Source organism: Sphaeramia orbicularis, chromosome 4 (genome assembly GCF_902148855.1).
Source record: "Sphaeramia orbicularis chromosome 4, fSphaOr1.1, whole genome shotgun sequence".
NCBI classification, from domain to species: domain Eukaryota; kingdom Metazoa; phylum Chordata; class Actinopteri; order Kurtiformes; family Apogonidae; genus Sphaeramia; species Sphaeramia orbicularis.
In genome coordinates this window covers 16713158-16728988 of record NC_043960.1, presented here as the reverse complement: position 1 = coordinate 16728988, position 15831 = coordinate 16713158, and positions in this window count along the sequence as shown.

The window sequence follows — 15831 nt, the reverse complement described above, 5'->3', positions numbered from 1 at the left end:
CAGTGGAGATTCTGACCATTTTCAGTGTACTATTTTAATTTAGTCTTGTTCAGTTTTCATCAAACCAAGCATGATTTCTTTTCATTTTAATGACCAAATCATACTGAGTACTGCCAATCAGTGTGTAAATAACATCAAGAAATGAACACTGCACACTTGAATAAGTACTCTTTGTCAAGTGAAGGTCAAAACTTGTCCCTCAAAAGCATAAGAACCTCCCAAAAATGTCCTTTGAGGTCACTCGGAAGTGGAGAGGGTGATCTTGACACATTTAACACATTCTTCAAAGGCTGCAAGTGCCGAGGGAGAATGGAAATCATTTGTCCAGAGTGAGAAGAGCTCAAAAATGTTTCTCGGCAAAAGGTGGGGGGAGGGGAGTCTTTCATGGTCCGGACAGTCTCCTTCTGATTTGTGGTCATCTGAGGCTTCTCTGACCCAAATGGGTTTCCAGAGGCATTCTGAGTGTGAAGATGTAAGCCTGACCAGGTAAGGGGAATCTGTAATTGGAGTTACTTTAACAAGGCTGTTACTTTGCCATAAATCATGACAAGTGAAAGTCCTGCCCTCTATTCAGTGTCCTGAAATAGTGCAGGAGGAAAAATTAACTGTGCTCCGCCAGAACTTTCCTCCTCAATCCAGTGGGGGTTTATTGGATTTTATCCTGCTGGGCTCCCAGTGTAGTGTGTGCATTGTCGTAAAGCAGTGCAGTTGGTAGACGGGAAAAAAAAAATCTATTTCACATGTAAAAGAAAAAACACAATTGACCATTTGAAGAAAATGTCAGTGCTCTTCCTGTTTTTTTTTTTAACTCTGTCTCATATTTACTCTTCATTTATTATATACCATCTACCATTTATTGCTGATTGTTAACAGTGATGATGGGTTTTGTAGGTGGAGCATAACTGGTGGCTGTTACAATGGTAACTTTATCCCATAATCACCATTAGTGCAGTTATTTAATTAATCTTATTTGATGACAGTTAGTCTGATTATGAATGTAATGTGGTAAGACGTGGTTAGAATAAGTCTGACGTAGATCACTGGAGAAGTCAATACTGTTTTACACCATGTAATCACAGATATTAACCCATAGAGACCCAGTGCTACTTTTGTAGCAGTTTCCAAATGAAACTTTCTTAACTGATGTATCGCCATTGAAAAATAAATAAAATAAATAAATAAATAAATATCTTCTGTATTTTGCATTTTTTGGTGTGATTTATGTATTTTCCTATATTTAATTCACAGATCATGTGGATGCTCATGAAAACTCAGAGTAAAAGCAAAGTTAATTATATAAAAACGGGGAAAAATTAAGAAAAACTTACTTTTTCAGCAAAGATATTGCTAACTGAATGTCAAAAAGAGTGTGTCCATCCACTGTCATTGATCCAACTCCATGGGTTTTACTGGTGAATCAGTGTTGTAGAAGATGATGTGTTTCCAAGTTCACTACAGAGCCTCTGAACGTCCAAATGGGTCACATCAGATGACCATGAAAAGATGACAAACTGCATTTTACACCAATTAATTAGTGGATCAACAGTTAATATCTGTAGATGGTTTGTGTCACCGGTGGCTGTTTGGGTCTTTATAGGTTTAGAGAGAATGTAACGTTCTAGTAGAAGTACACTGGTTGTTGTAACAGGTTCTGTAACAGTTCTTTCTTTTTTGGTTTTGATTGGCAGCCAGCACCCGACTTAGCATGGGCGTTACCGTCACCTACCAAACTGGAGTGTGGTACAGTAGATTAGCAGGAAAAAAAAATCATATATACAGGGTGTGTCCCCCCCCCGAAAAAAAAAAGACATCTTTTGAGATGTCCATATCGGAGCGACTACATGATCAGGAGAAATGATACTTAATAGGATTTATTTTGGACATCAACTGTTTTGTAATTTGTAGAATAAAAAATTTGATGTCCAAAACAAATCCTATTAAGTATTATTTTTCCTGTCCATGTAGTCACTCCGATATGTCTCAAACGATGTCAGATTTTTTTTTGGGACACCACACACACACACACACACACACACACACACACACACACACACAGTCATACATACCTAACAACAAAATAAATTAATTAATTGAATTCTCCCTATTAACCCAGTGTTCTTCAGGAATCTAATTAATCCATTAGTCACTGCCCTTCCTGCATCTCCCAGTAGGTTACCTATTGTGTCTGGCAATGTTTGAATGAATCAGAGCTGTTAATGTGCTGGCCAGCTGATTAGGTACACCTGTGAGCAACAAGTGGAACTGATTGCAGCTGATGAGGTGTGGCAAGGTGAAGGAGGAGACCACAGCAGGGCAGACTGTGACAGCTGAAGACAGTATCCAAGCATCACTAAGTTCGCTATAGTTACGGGTTTACTTTTTACGGGTTGCTTTTCCATTGGACAGATATTTACTAAATGTCGAAAAAACATAAATGTGTAATGTCGGTTTTTCCATTAAATCACAAATGCGATGATTTGTGTATTTATTATCGCGAGATGACATGAGAAGTCATTCCATAAACATGGTGACGAACGTAAATATGTTGATTTACAGATATATTCATTATTATTATATATTACCCCTCCATCTCGTACTAAATTAAAAAATTATTGGGTTTACTGGTGTGTCCACACATACCACAATATGTTTCTTCTTCTCCTTCACTTGTTGTAACGTACATCAACACCCAGTTTTTTAATTCACCTGACTAGTTGCGAAAAAAGGTCTTTCCATTGCAGTTTTGCGTGATACACCATTTGCGCTATGCCCGAAAAACCACCTCTTGCCAACATAAAAACTTTCAATAAAAAAATGAGACTTTGGCAAAATTATTTTTCCATTAGGTAAATTTTTATGCGCAAGTTATATTTTCACAATTTGAGGGTCAATGGAAAAGCGACTAATGAGACCCACCATATGTTAACATTATCCTGGTATCTACTGACAATGAGCAGCTGTGTAGAGAATAATCCTTTACAGTTTGATGTGTTACTGTCCACATGCTTCATGGAAATGAACCAAACGGCTTGTGTTTGTCCCAGGCAGCATGTTGTCGCAAACTTTACAAAACTTGTGTTTACGTGAAAAGAAACTGGACTACATTCACAGAGGTTGTGAAAGAACCTGGTAAGTTTTTTTTTTTTTTCCCCATATGTTTCTTTTGCACATGTAGCTAAATGCATTTGTAACATAAGGGCTGGTTTTAATGGACGGTAGCTCCAGATTGTGTCATATGGATGAAATAATACCCCGTTTGTGAGTTTCCTGCTTAGTGACTGTATTTGATGAATCAGAGATGATGGGCTGGATACAGATGCTTCGGTGTGTTGGGTAGTTCATTTGTCCCTAACTGTCTAAAGTGTAAAGTCAGTTCTAGTTGGTGTAAACAGTTGTTCAGTGTGTTGTGGGCTGTGGTTTAGTCCAGCTGGGTCCAGTCCAGTCTACCTGGTAGAGGTTAGACATCTATATTTAGCTTCAAATTGCGTATTCAACTAAGGTTTTCAACAGTATCATTTGATTTCCTATCCTTTGTATTTCTTTTCTATTCTTTCTTCCTCTGTTTTTTCTACTATTTTAACACCTCAGTCTATTGATCCATTCGTTCTTGTCTTTTTATTCTATTGAGCTGATTAAGGCAGTGAATATCCCTCTGGGGATCAATAAAGTTCATCTGCTTCTATATTCTGACATCTGATTGTATAACAACTGTTTTTCTGCCCCCAGTCTGCGCACGCAATTGCTAGTGATATAACTTTGTCGTCCAATGGTCTATTGCTTTTATTGTAACTATTAGAGTAAAAATGTGTAACTCTGCTTTCATTCAGACAAAGCATTTTAAATTAGATTAAAAAGGTGGCACTGATTCAATACATGTGAAAAACCACACAGCACAGACATGCATTGACAGGTTTGGATATAATTGTGTTCCTTTTTAGTGTTTGTCTGTTCAGTCTGTGATTGTTGATTTATACTTTAATAGAAGGTGTCACAGAGAGTGTGTGGAGTGTGACTTCATGAAGGAAATGTAGTTACAACAACAACAACATGAGGTGAGATTTCTGTCGAAAGACTTAGCCTGCCCTGTCTTTGTGGTGTCATAAAATCACATCCTTTTGAAGACAAGTTGGGAAAACACTGCTTGTCTGTACTTACATCTGTATAACAATCCAACAAGTGAAAATTCCAAACAGTAACAAGAATTTCTCAAGTGAGATTGGCCAAGTTATTGAATCTGACAGCAAAACCAAGCATGATACACATAGTAACGAAGTAGTAAGTAAATTTTATTTATAGAGCACTTTTCACAGACAGTCACAAAGTGCTTTACATTGCAAAGTACAAATAAACAGTACAAATAAAACATCATTAAAACACAATAGAATACAGTAAAAAAAAAAAAACAAAAAAAAACATTTAAAATATGATAAATACATAAAGTGCAATCAGCATAAAACAAGGTTTACTTAATCATGTCACATCATGCAGTTCCCTCAGTAAATATAGGCTGTATAATATATATATATATATATATCAATACTGATAATTCAAAGAGATATTGTTTCCAAACCTGCAGCTGTTTTTTATTGGAATAATATTTACTATGACATAGACTGGAAAAACACTTGGATCCTGTCAAAGAAATTTATTATTACTAATAAGGTACGAGAAGTTACTTTTAAATTGATTCATAGATGTTATCCAGTGAAGACCTATATGATTAAATATAAAAGAAATATTGATACTCTGTTCTTTTTGCAGCAACGCAGAGGAAACAATATGTCATTTATTTTGGGATTGCACCAACACACATATATTTTGGATTGATTTAAATAATTATATAAACACAAAAATTGACTCTTCGTGTAAATTGAACTTTCAACACATTTTATTTGGCTTATCACACATTGATAAAATAACTCCAGAAAAAATATATATTATCGACCTTTTGATTATTTTTGCCAAATTTCACATTCATTGCTCCAAATTTGCACATCAACGTCCAAACATCACTGTTTTCAAAGCCCTTTTTTCCAATTACGTAGACAATTTGAGAAACAGTATAAATTCTAAAGCAAATAAAACAAAAAAAAATATGTCAATTGTTTAATCTTATTCAATTTGTATAATCTCTATTTATCCCTCGAGCAATTTTTTTTTTATTTTTATTACATATTTTTATTTATTTATTTATTTATTTATTTATTTATTTATTTATTTATTTATTGTTTCTTTCCTAGTGTTTTTACTTACATGTATTTCTCTATATAATGTAAAAGATGTTGTGAATTATGGAACTTTCTACCCTTGTTGTATACTATTATGTATATTTACTGTTCAATGTTAATTCTTCAAATAAAAAAAAAAAAATCAATACTGGTGAACAAAATATAACTTTAACAGGATGTAATTTGTGTTTTTTTTTTTTTTTTTTGTTTTTTTTTTGTGGCTTAACAACATTTCGGAACTGGAAGAATTTATATCATAAAAGCCAAGTGGCCTCTGTGTGCGTGTATGTGTGTGTCTGGGGATTCACAAAAAATCCAGAAAGAGCTGACTGCTGCAGTTTTGTATATTCATGCATTTTTGTTCAAGAAACAGACTAGTGAAAACAGAACATTGATAGGACCAATATTTTGGGAGATATGAGTAATTTTGGAATACAATAGCCTTACAATCATGTTGCTATGGCCAGAATGCTTTGGCGGGGGCTGCTGGACAAATGCGGTACAGCATGCACAAATACACAACAGCATAAAAACTACCACATCGAGAACCTGTGGATCCCCACGGGTCAACGCACTAGTAGAAGATGATTGGTCTTACCAAAGTGGCAACCTGCAGGACTGAAAAGTGCAACCAATGTGGAAGTATCAAAATGTGTGGTAACTTAAATGTCTGCTGAGGGTTGGATTCAACACAGTGTCAATCCACTAAGACCCCTCTGATAAAATGACCAACTTTACAGCAGAGACGAGCAGGTTTACAGCCTGGTACAAAAAATGGTTTTAGTCTCCATCGTTAATTTCCCCCTCCATGACAACTGTATGGGCAGTGAATTTTTATGCCTCTTACCCACCACCCATTTAGAGTATACACACACACACGCACACACACATTTACATTACATTAAACCCAAATGTTCTACATGATTAAAGGAGTGGCCGCTGTGATTGACAGGTGAGCATCGTCAGTCTATTCTGTGCTGTTTTTTCTTGACTAGCATTAGCTTGGCTGCTCAGTCAGATATTCAGAGTGCTTCTTTATCGAATAACACTTATTTTTCTCCCAGACAGTCAGTTCTGCTGTAATTGTTTTAAGGTGTTAGGCAAACAAGACTGTCAGGAAATTGTGACATGAAGTTTAATGGTGCTTAATTACAGTAACCAGTGTGACTTTGCGGAATTAGCTCATGTTAGCATTAATTATATGGTCTGCCAGATAGCTGTAAATAGTGTACAGGGTAGGGAAGCAAAATTTACAATATTTTGAGGCAGGGATTGAAAGACAGTGTATGACCAATTAATTTTTTGAAAGTCATGAGAATTTATTTGCCACAAGAAAATTGACATAATAGAAAATGTTTTTATTCTATGTGTCCTCCTTCTTTCTCAATAACTGCCTTCACACACTTCCTGAAACTTGCGCAAGTGTTCCTCAAATATTCGGGTGACAACTTCTCCCATTCTTCTTTAATAGTATCTTCCAGACTTTCTTGTAGTAGTTTTGCTCATAGTCATTCTCTTCTTTCCATTATAAACAGTCTTTATGGACACTCCAACTATTTTTGAAATCTCCTTTGGTGTGACGAGTGCATTCAGCAAATCACACACTCTTTGACGTTTGCTTTCCTGATTACTCATATGGGCAAAAGTTTGTGAAAAGGTATGGATAATAGTGTTAGGTATGATTATGACATCAATATATGTTTGGTTTCAAAACGATTGACGTAGTGCCTGCTGAGAAAAAACAACTAAATGTTCATTGTAAATTTTGCTTCCCCACCCTGTATAATTTCACAACTTTTATATTACTGTTATAAAATGCAACTTTAGCTGTTTTAATTTAAGTTGCTGAAATTGGCAGAATGATGTTGTAGTGGTTTGCACTGTTGATCCAGGAAGGTCCTGGGTTCATTGTTTTTCTTTGTGTTCCTCTGCAGATACTCCAGCTTCCTCCCTCTGTCCACACATGCACTTTAACAGGATAATTGGTCAGTCTAAATCACCTTTACACAGAAATGTGAGAATGGATAGTTCTTGTTCTGTATATGTCAGCCCTCCAGGGTGTAGCCCACCTTCACCAATTGGTGGCTGTGATGGGCCCACAAGGACAATGTGGTTTAGATGATGAATGAATGAATCAATCAATAGAGTGGCTGAAATGACTTGATGGTGTATGTTATTGCACTCTAGAGTAGGGCTGGGCGATATGAAAAAAAATCATATCATATGATCATTTTTTTCATATCAAATGGTGTCTATGTATCATGATATAAATCAAATCACTATTTTTGTCAAGCTTAAATTTTTCCTTACTCATAAGTTAGCTGTGAAGACATCAGGAAAGAGAGAGAAAGAGAAGAGAGAGACATTGTGGTACTTAAGGAGAAGTCCCTCCCTCCGCTCTTAAAATTACCCCCCCTCCTCCGTTATGTTTTATTCATCTCCCCCAGCCCTGCCCATCTTAAGATTTATTGACCTTAAGTTTCATGTTCAGTTTTTTTGGCATGTATTTGTCTTGGGGCGGCCATGGCTCAGTTGGTAGAGCAGGTCGTCCAATAACTGAAGGGTTGGCGGTTCGAATCCCGCTCTGTCCATGTGCTGTTGTGTTCTTGGGCCAGACGCTTCACCCCTCTTGGCTCCAGTACTGCTACTCACACTGGTGTGTGAATGTGTGTGAATGTTGGGTGGTGGTTGGAGGGGCCGTAGGTGCAGATTAGCAGCCACGCCTCCGTCAGTCTGCCCCAGGACAGCTGTGGCTACAGATGTAGTTTACCACCACCAGAGGGAGGATGTGAGAGTGAATGAATAATGGATCCACTGTGTGTGCGCTTTGAGTATGTGTTCATAGAACAGCGCTATATAAATCTAATCCATTACACTGGGTTACAAAAAAAATGTTTTTGGCAAGTTGTCTAGGTTTTTTCAACTGAATTAGGACCATTTTGCACCGCTAAATCCAAAAATTACATCTGTTTTTCTCAATCAGGTCAGGGTTTTTTTTGCTAATTTGATTTTGAAAAATTTGATCTTCTCACAAAATTGATTACACTTTTGTGACTTTATCAGTTCATTTTTTTATATAGTTCTCACCCAAAATAGGTTTTAAGAGAAAAAAAAATCATTTTCACAAGCACACTTTATGAAACTTGTGACTTGATTCCTGTTAGGTACAATGGTGTATTCACCGCAGATGTAGCAGAATACGTCAGGCTTATTTTTGCAAGATCTTCTAGTCGAAGCCATTTCATTCACCTGTAATATTAAAAAAAACATTAATCATAAATTGGCAAAAGTAAAATCTTCACAACTCGTTTATTGCAAGAAATATGAAAGAATTTTGTATCATATGATGTGAAAATGCCCATAAATGTAAGCAAAAATGTTAAAAAGCCAATATGTAGCATAGTTCAGAAAGTTGACCTGATTGAGCAAAATTAATGTGATTTTTGGATTCAGCACACCAAAATGATCCTAAATCAGCTCAAAAAACTTAAACAATAAATTTGTTGTTGACCAGTGATATTATTATTATTGCAGTAGGCATGGACCCCCACCCCCCCCGTCTGTCTAATTTGACATGGTTGTAGCGTGACTGATTCGGTTATTTAATTATCTTAATTATGATTGGTTGTTCTTACGTCTGTCAAAACACGGACGAATGAATTGTATCGAGCATGTCTCATATTTTTATCGAGGAAAAGTTATATCGTGATATTTATCGTTATCATTTCATCACCCAGCCCTACTCTAGATCAATAGGATCTGTGTTTTAAATAAGTTCTGTTTTCACCTTTTTGCTTCCCCAACTCCACCCACTTGTCTCTATAAAACAAACATGTCAACCATCATGTTGTTTGTCTTTAGGCTCCAAAATTTCTCTTCACAAACCAATGGTCATGCAGGGTTCATGCATTCTACTGTCCAAGGTCTCCCTCATTGTACATCGCAAAACTCCAATTTATCGAATTTTTCTTACATGGTTTGAGTGCTTGCTACTTTTCTAATTTTGTCTATTTTTCTACTAATAACATGCAGTACAAAAGAACATTAAAACTCCATTATAGTATCATAATGGCAGAATGCAGCATCACGACTGACTCATGTGGGCAAGAAATCCTAGCAGAGGTTTGTGTGTTTGCCTGCACACGGACACAAGTGTGTGTGCAGTGCATCGGATTTCAATTTACCTGGATAAATACCCTTTTAATTAAACAGTCCCTATTTGCATCATGTAAGGCAGCATTATCATCCTGGGCCACTGAGCAGCGAAAGATAACATTTTGAATACTGGATGATTAAGGATGGCATTAGCTGCAAGTCTGGGACATTTATGCTCCAGAAGCCTCATTTGCTGAAATATATACACTAACTAAATACAATTCTACATTTCCAGAAGTTTGAAAACCCTAATTATTCAGGACCTTTGACGGTGAAATTCCTGGAATGTAACTAATTCATTGCACAGCCAATTTGGCATCAGCTCCAAGGTCTGTTTGGTGCATCATTTCTCCACCACTATTAACTTTGAGCAAAGGCACCAATATCCAGGTGGTTATAGATTAGATAATGCCACAAAGTGAAGACATTTCACTTTCAAGTATATGAGTTTAGTATCAAGATCAGCTGAGACAGTTGGCTCCACCTGAAGAACAGCTCTGTATTAACTAACCCAGTTGACTACCTCATCCACACTCTATTAGTTTGATGATGCCGTTTAATGAAGATGATGACAGAATTAGTTCGGTGAAGATGTAATAATTGTAATCACAGAGGCCAATTAATTTGTTGGTTAAACAAAAATTAATCAGTGCTTGAGAACTGCACAGACATGGCGTTTCATCCAGCGTTAATGTTTGTTTGATGACACACTTGGGATTAATGAAAAATTAATAATCATAAACATGTTTTCAGACGTTCAGTTGATAAGCTGTGTTTTGTTTTCCTTTCCATTACAGAAAAAAAAAAAACCACCTACATTATGTCTTGTACTGTTGTATGTGTGTATAAGGTAAAGCCATAAATTTGACACTGGATCTAATGCAGCACTACTCTCTAAAAATTCTCCGTCTTTCTCTGGTCCGGTGCTCATTAAAATAGACCATTAAGAATTGCAAAATGGAATTCAATAGCCATTCAGGTTCAGTGTACATTTACTGGTTTGGAAAATTGGGAAAAATATTGATGCTACTTGAAAATAAAATGCTGTTGGAAAGATTCATGTTGAGGTAAATGATATGTAAAAGTTCTCTATCTTCTTCTTCAGAAGAAAGAAGAAGAAGAGTGAATTCCAGTATGAAACTTTCTTAACCACCCAAACTGTCAGCAGTAGTGAAACTGATGTACTATTAAATAACCCTAAAGTAAAAGTGATTTTCCAACATGTCCATACAGGGAAAAAAAAAAAAAAAAGGAGACAGTGACTAAGCCTCATCCTCCATGATGACAACTGGAGGACAGGAGGAAGTCGACCTAAGAATTCACAAAATAATTGGAGAAGTGGCATTGACAGGTGTCCAGTCAGACACGTCATCTGACAGTTCCATGTTCATCGGATTATAAAGCCCCTGACACAAGCAGTGATCCGCTGCCAGGCACGTCAGGGACTCAACCCCCCCCCAACGGATACGCATTTACAGACACACCACAAGTTTTAGCATCCAACCACTGAAATGTCAATAAAACATCTCAAATTAATACTAATATTCACACTTTTAAATATGTCCTTCAAGTGTGACACTTGTGTAGACTCCCACTGAGGATGTGGTTACGTGATTAGTTCCATTATTTTTGCTGGTCCGACCTTTGTTACCATGTAACAGTCAGTTATACTAAAGGCTCAATTATGCTCTATGTTAGCTTTGTATGGAGCTATCTATATATATATATCCTTTATTTAACCAGGTAAAAAAAGTCTCATTGAGATTGCAAATCTCTTTTTCAAGAGTGACCTGGCCAAGAAAAGCAGCATAACACACAGTTTCTGACAAGACAAGACATAATCAACACATAATAAAAAAAACAAAAACAAACAAACAAAAATAACTTGCAATCAATAGTGACAAAACAGTCATTTGTTAGAGTTTAAAAACAGTCACATTGACCAAGCGCTCCTTTAAAATCGCTTTAAATTCATTCATTCATTCAAATATAGTAACAAGTTCATATAGATTTAGGCTGTTTTGCAGGACATTCCATGCAGAGGAGGCAGCTTATTGAAATGCAGTCTTACCCAACTCTGTTCTGGCTCTAGGAACCACCGTCAGTATGTTTTTCTGCGAACACAGAGCATACTGTTGATTTTTCCACATATAAGTACAGAGGTAAGATGGGAGGAGTCCGAGAATACATTTGTAAATGAAAATCAACTGATGAGACCACCTGCAAACATACAGAGAAGGGAATCCAGCCATAGCATACAAAGTACAATCATGAACGCCATCTGTCTATATTCTGTGTTCATTTTGTCTGTGTCTCTGTCTGTCTCCTGGAAGCTTATGGACACGGACCAAATCTTTCAGTACCAGTGGAAACTGTAGGGGCAGTGTTGAGATTTGAAGTGAACAATGTCCAGAAATGGTTGAACTTTTCAAACTTTGACTGAGTTGGTGAGAGACTATCAATATACAGGGTGGGGAAGCAAAATTTACAATATTTTGAGGCAGGGATTGAAAGACAGTGTATGACCAATTAGTTTATTGAAAGTCATGAGAATTTATTTGCCACAAGAAAATTGACATAATAGAAAATGTTTTTATTCTATGTGTCCTCCTTCTTTCTCAATAACTGCCTTCACACGCTTCCTGAAACTTGCGCAAGTGTTCCTCAAATATTGGGGTGACAACTTCTCCCATTCTTCTTTAATAGTATCTTCCAGACTTTCTCATAATAGTTTTGCTCATAGTCATTCTCTTCTTTCCATTATAAACAGTCTTTATGGACACTCCAACTATTTTTGAAATCTCCTTTGGTGTGACGAGTGCATTCAGCAAATCACACACTCTTTGACGTTTGCTTTCCTGATTACTCATATGGGCAAAAGTTTCTGAAAAGGTATGGATAATAGTGTTAGGTATGATTATGACATCAGTATATGTTTGGTTTCAAAACAATTGATGTAGTGCCTGCTGAGAAAAAAACAACTAAATGGTCATTGTAAATTTTGCTTCCCCACCCTGTACATACAACTAACTCTAACAATTCTCAAAATCTACTAATAATAATACTCCTAATAACATTCTCTGCTGTCACCATCTTTGTTCATTGACTTTCTTATTCTTTTCTCAAAATTATTCACCTCTTATTCTTGGATTTCAGCCAGTATGTTAATTCAGAGTAACGCCCTCTGATGGATTGATTGTCAAACGCTCATTCCAATGCGATAGATGCATGGAAGTGTGAGCAGTGATTTTTGTACTGTTTGAAATGTGTGCATATTAGAACTGTAACAGTGCACTCGTTTGTACCCAACTGTTTTGATTCAGGGCCTTCGATACAATACGGAGGCGTACGGGACGAATACATGTAGCCTATGTGAAGAACGCAAACACTCGCTTTAAGTTTCCGCATAAATCTTGAAGCGGAACGCACACAGTATGAGCAGGGTGGCCGCAAGTAGAACCTATGTGGGGGGGGTTTCCTCTATATACATTCTGCAGCAGCGCCACTGCAGAAAAAAAACAACAAAAACACTTTATTCTGATGCTGGGACACTGATAAGAGGGGGTAAACATGACAACAGAGGGTTAAACAGAGGCACAGAAGCTGGGGTGGAAGTTTGAAGTGTGTCAAGTTTCGCTTTAGGTTTTCACAACTTTCGGAGTGGACCCCCTGTACCCCCCCCTTCACTGGTCTCCTTCACTGTACTGAAAACATATAGAAAATGTATCGAACTAAAGACCCCTGTAATGAAAACATACCGAACCGAAATTTTTCTGTACCGTTACACTCCTAATGCATATATTGTCGTATGTACGTAGAGCATCAATGAGCCTTAACCAGGGTCCCTGACTGACAAAAAGAAAGAAATCAGAAAAACTTGGAATGTAAATTGTGTATGATGAAAACTAGACTGCTGTTATTGTACCTAAAAAACAAAAGAAACCAATAGAGAAACTTATAATGAATTCCAAAAATCAGATAGCTGCTACTAAAATAAGAACAAAATGTGGATACAGACTTAAATAAGAGAAAATGTGTTCATTTCCTTGCTAAATTGATTTTTATTTTCATTACTTTTCCACACACTTGCAACAGTTTACACATATAGTTATCTTGTTGGGTCATTCAAGCCTCATGTAGCCAAGCATTTATAGAAATGGATATTTCCCCACCTCTGTTTTTAATATTAATTTTAATTTAATTTATTTGCACAAAATAAAACAGCAATAGAAAAAACAACAACATTCAAACAAGTAACAAAATTGTGCAGGAGAGGTTAGAAGCCAAAAACAAGGCTTATATGAATAGCTCCCCTGAAATGAACAATACACAAAAAAAAAATAATTAAAAAATACAATTTAACTGAAATAATAAACTAAAGTAAAAACAATAAAAATGTAATCCACATTACAAATCATCAAATACAAATCAAGTGATACACAGCCTTACATTTTCATGAATTAAAGTCCTTTTCAGATGCTTTTTAAACAATGATAAAGTAGATGTTGATTGAAGTTCAGGTCTTAGATTATTTCACAGATTTGGTCCGCGATATTTCAGAGAATAGTGACAGACTGAAGTTCGGCAGTACGGAAGATAAAATTTGCTTGAAAATCGTGTCGGAAAGTTGTGAATAACAGAAGACAACATAAAGAAATTGTGAAAAACTTTAGAAAGAATATGAGTTAAGTGAACATATTTGTACATGAAGACACAGGTCTGGTAAACGTTCACATCAAAAACTGAGAGAAGATTGAATTTTTTGAAAAGAGGAGCAGATGAGTCGAGTCTCTTAGGAAAAACTGATCATTCTTAAAAATTTCTTTTGAATTAAGAGAATCTTATTGAGATACGTGGGACAGGTTGCCGCCCAAACAGTATTGTTTTAATGTCATACAAACCAGATTGTTTTCATAAAAGTTTGTGAACGTGCATCTGTACGCTATATAGCACTATCATGGGGTTAGGATTAGGATAAATAAAGGTCACACACACTGCTTTAATGTATTTTTACAACTGTTTTCAGTGACCGGAGTCCTCATATGGACGAAAGGCAAAAATTCATGAGAAAATATCGCTTTTTCTTGATACCCTGCTAAGTGTGCATGGTATCATATAATAGGTTAGAATTACTGTGTCAAATGTCACTTCATCAAAAAAGTCTATAATCCTGTAGCATACGCATGCATAATATAATGGGTGAATATGTAAAGCTTGTGTTAATTTTTGTCTTTAAAATAGATTGATATGGTTTAACGCCATATGACATCTACATTAACACGCATGAATAACAGCAGTAAAGATGATGGAAATGTTAATCAGTTCACTTCTGTGTATAAAGAAGAATAATACAGCTGGTCACTGCATTATGTACAGTATGTTGGTACAAAACGGAAGCAGTGGATCCTTCTCTCCTCTTTCCTCAAGGCCATAAAGCTGCATCTGTAGACTGGTTTAATGAGCCATCATCTGATGGAGGATGAGGGCTTTATTTCAGGAGCAATAAAAAGAGGAAGTGGACTTCACATAATGCTCCACACTTTCCAAGCTGAGCCTTTGAAATGCTAAGACCTTTCCTTTTCCCATCTTATTATTTCCTCTAAGGTCACATTCAGTATAGACTTCACAGAAAAGAATGACTTCTAATTGCAATCGTGATTTCACAACAGCTTACCCTATAATTTTTTTTTTTTTACAGGACAAGACACATTATAGATATCAAGTGTTAAAGTTCACTTGCTCCCAAGCTGGATAAATAATTAGCAACTCTGTGGGAAGTAGCGGCTAATACAGCAATTACCTTATCCAATACCTTGATTATCACTGAAAGGTTCCTGCAGGTTCGGAAGGAGCACTACCACTGAGAACTGCTCCAATTTGCTATTCATTGACTTCTTTGATTTAGGCACTGGTCCGGTGCTCATTAAAATAGACCATTAAGAACTGAAAAAGGGAATTCAATAGCCATTCAGGTTCAGTGTACATTTACTGGTTGGAAAATTGGGAAAAACGTTGATGCGACGCAGAAATAAATCTGCTTTAGGAAAGAGTCCTTTGCAGCAAAGTTAAATTATATAAAAATCTTTTGAGAGAGAAAAAAAATGGACATCATATCGGTCCTTCTGGAAGTGTGGTTGTCTTCTTTCATCTCTATCTACTGAATTCTGCACAATAAAGAGCTTCGTTTTTAGAACAGGGTTAGAGGACTATAAAGACTTCAAAAGAAATATTTTACAGTATTTTTTTATATGTTACATAGGTCAAAAAACACATTATGTGATATTTGATCAAATGCATAAATATAAAGCTTAATGCTGGGGCTTGTGGGCAGGCATATTGAACTTGTGAACAAAATAATAAGCCTGCTACCAGTCCCTGTAACAGCAACCTTCACTATTCAAAGAAATAATAAATAAAGAAAAGAAAAGAAGACATCAGGTGCACAAGT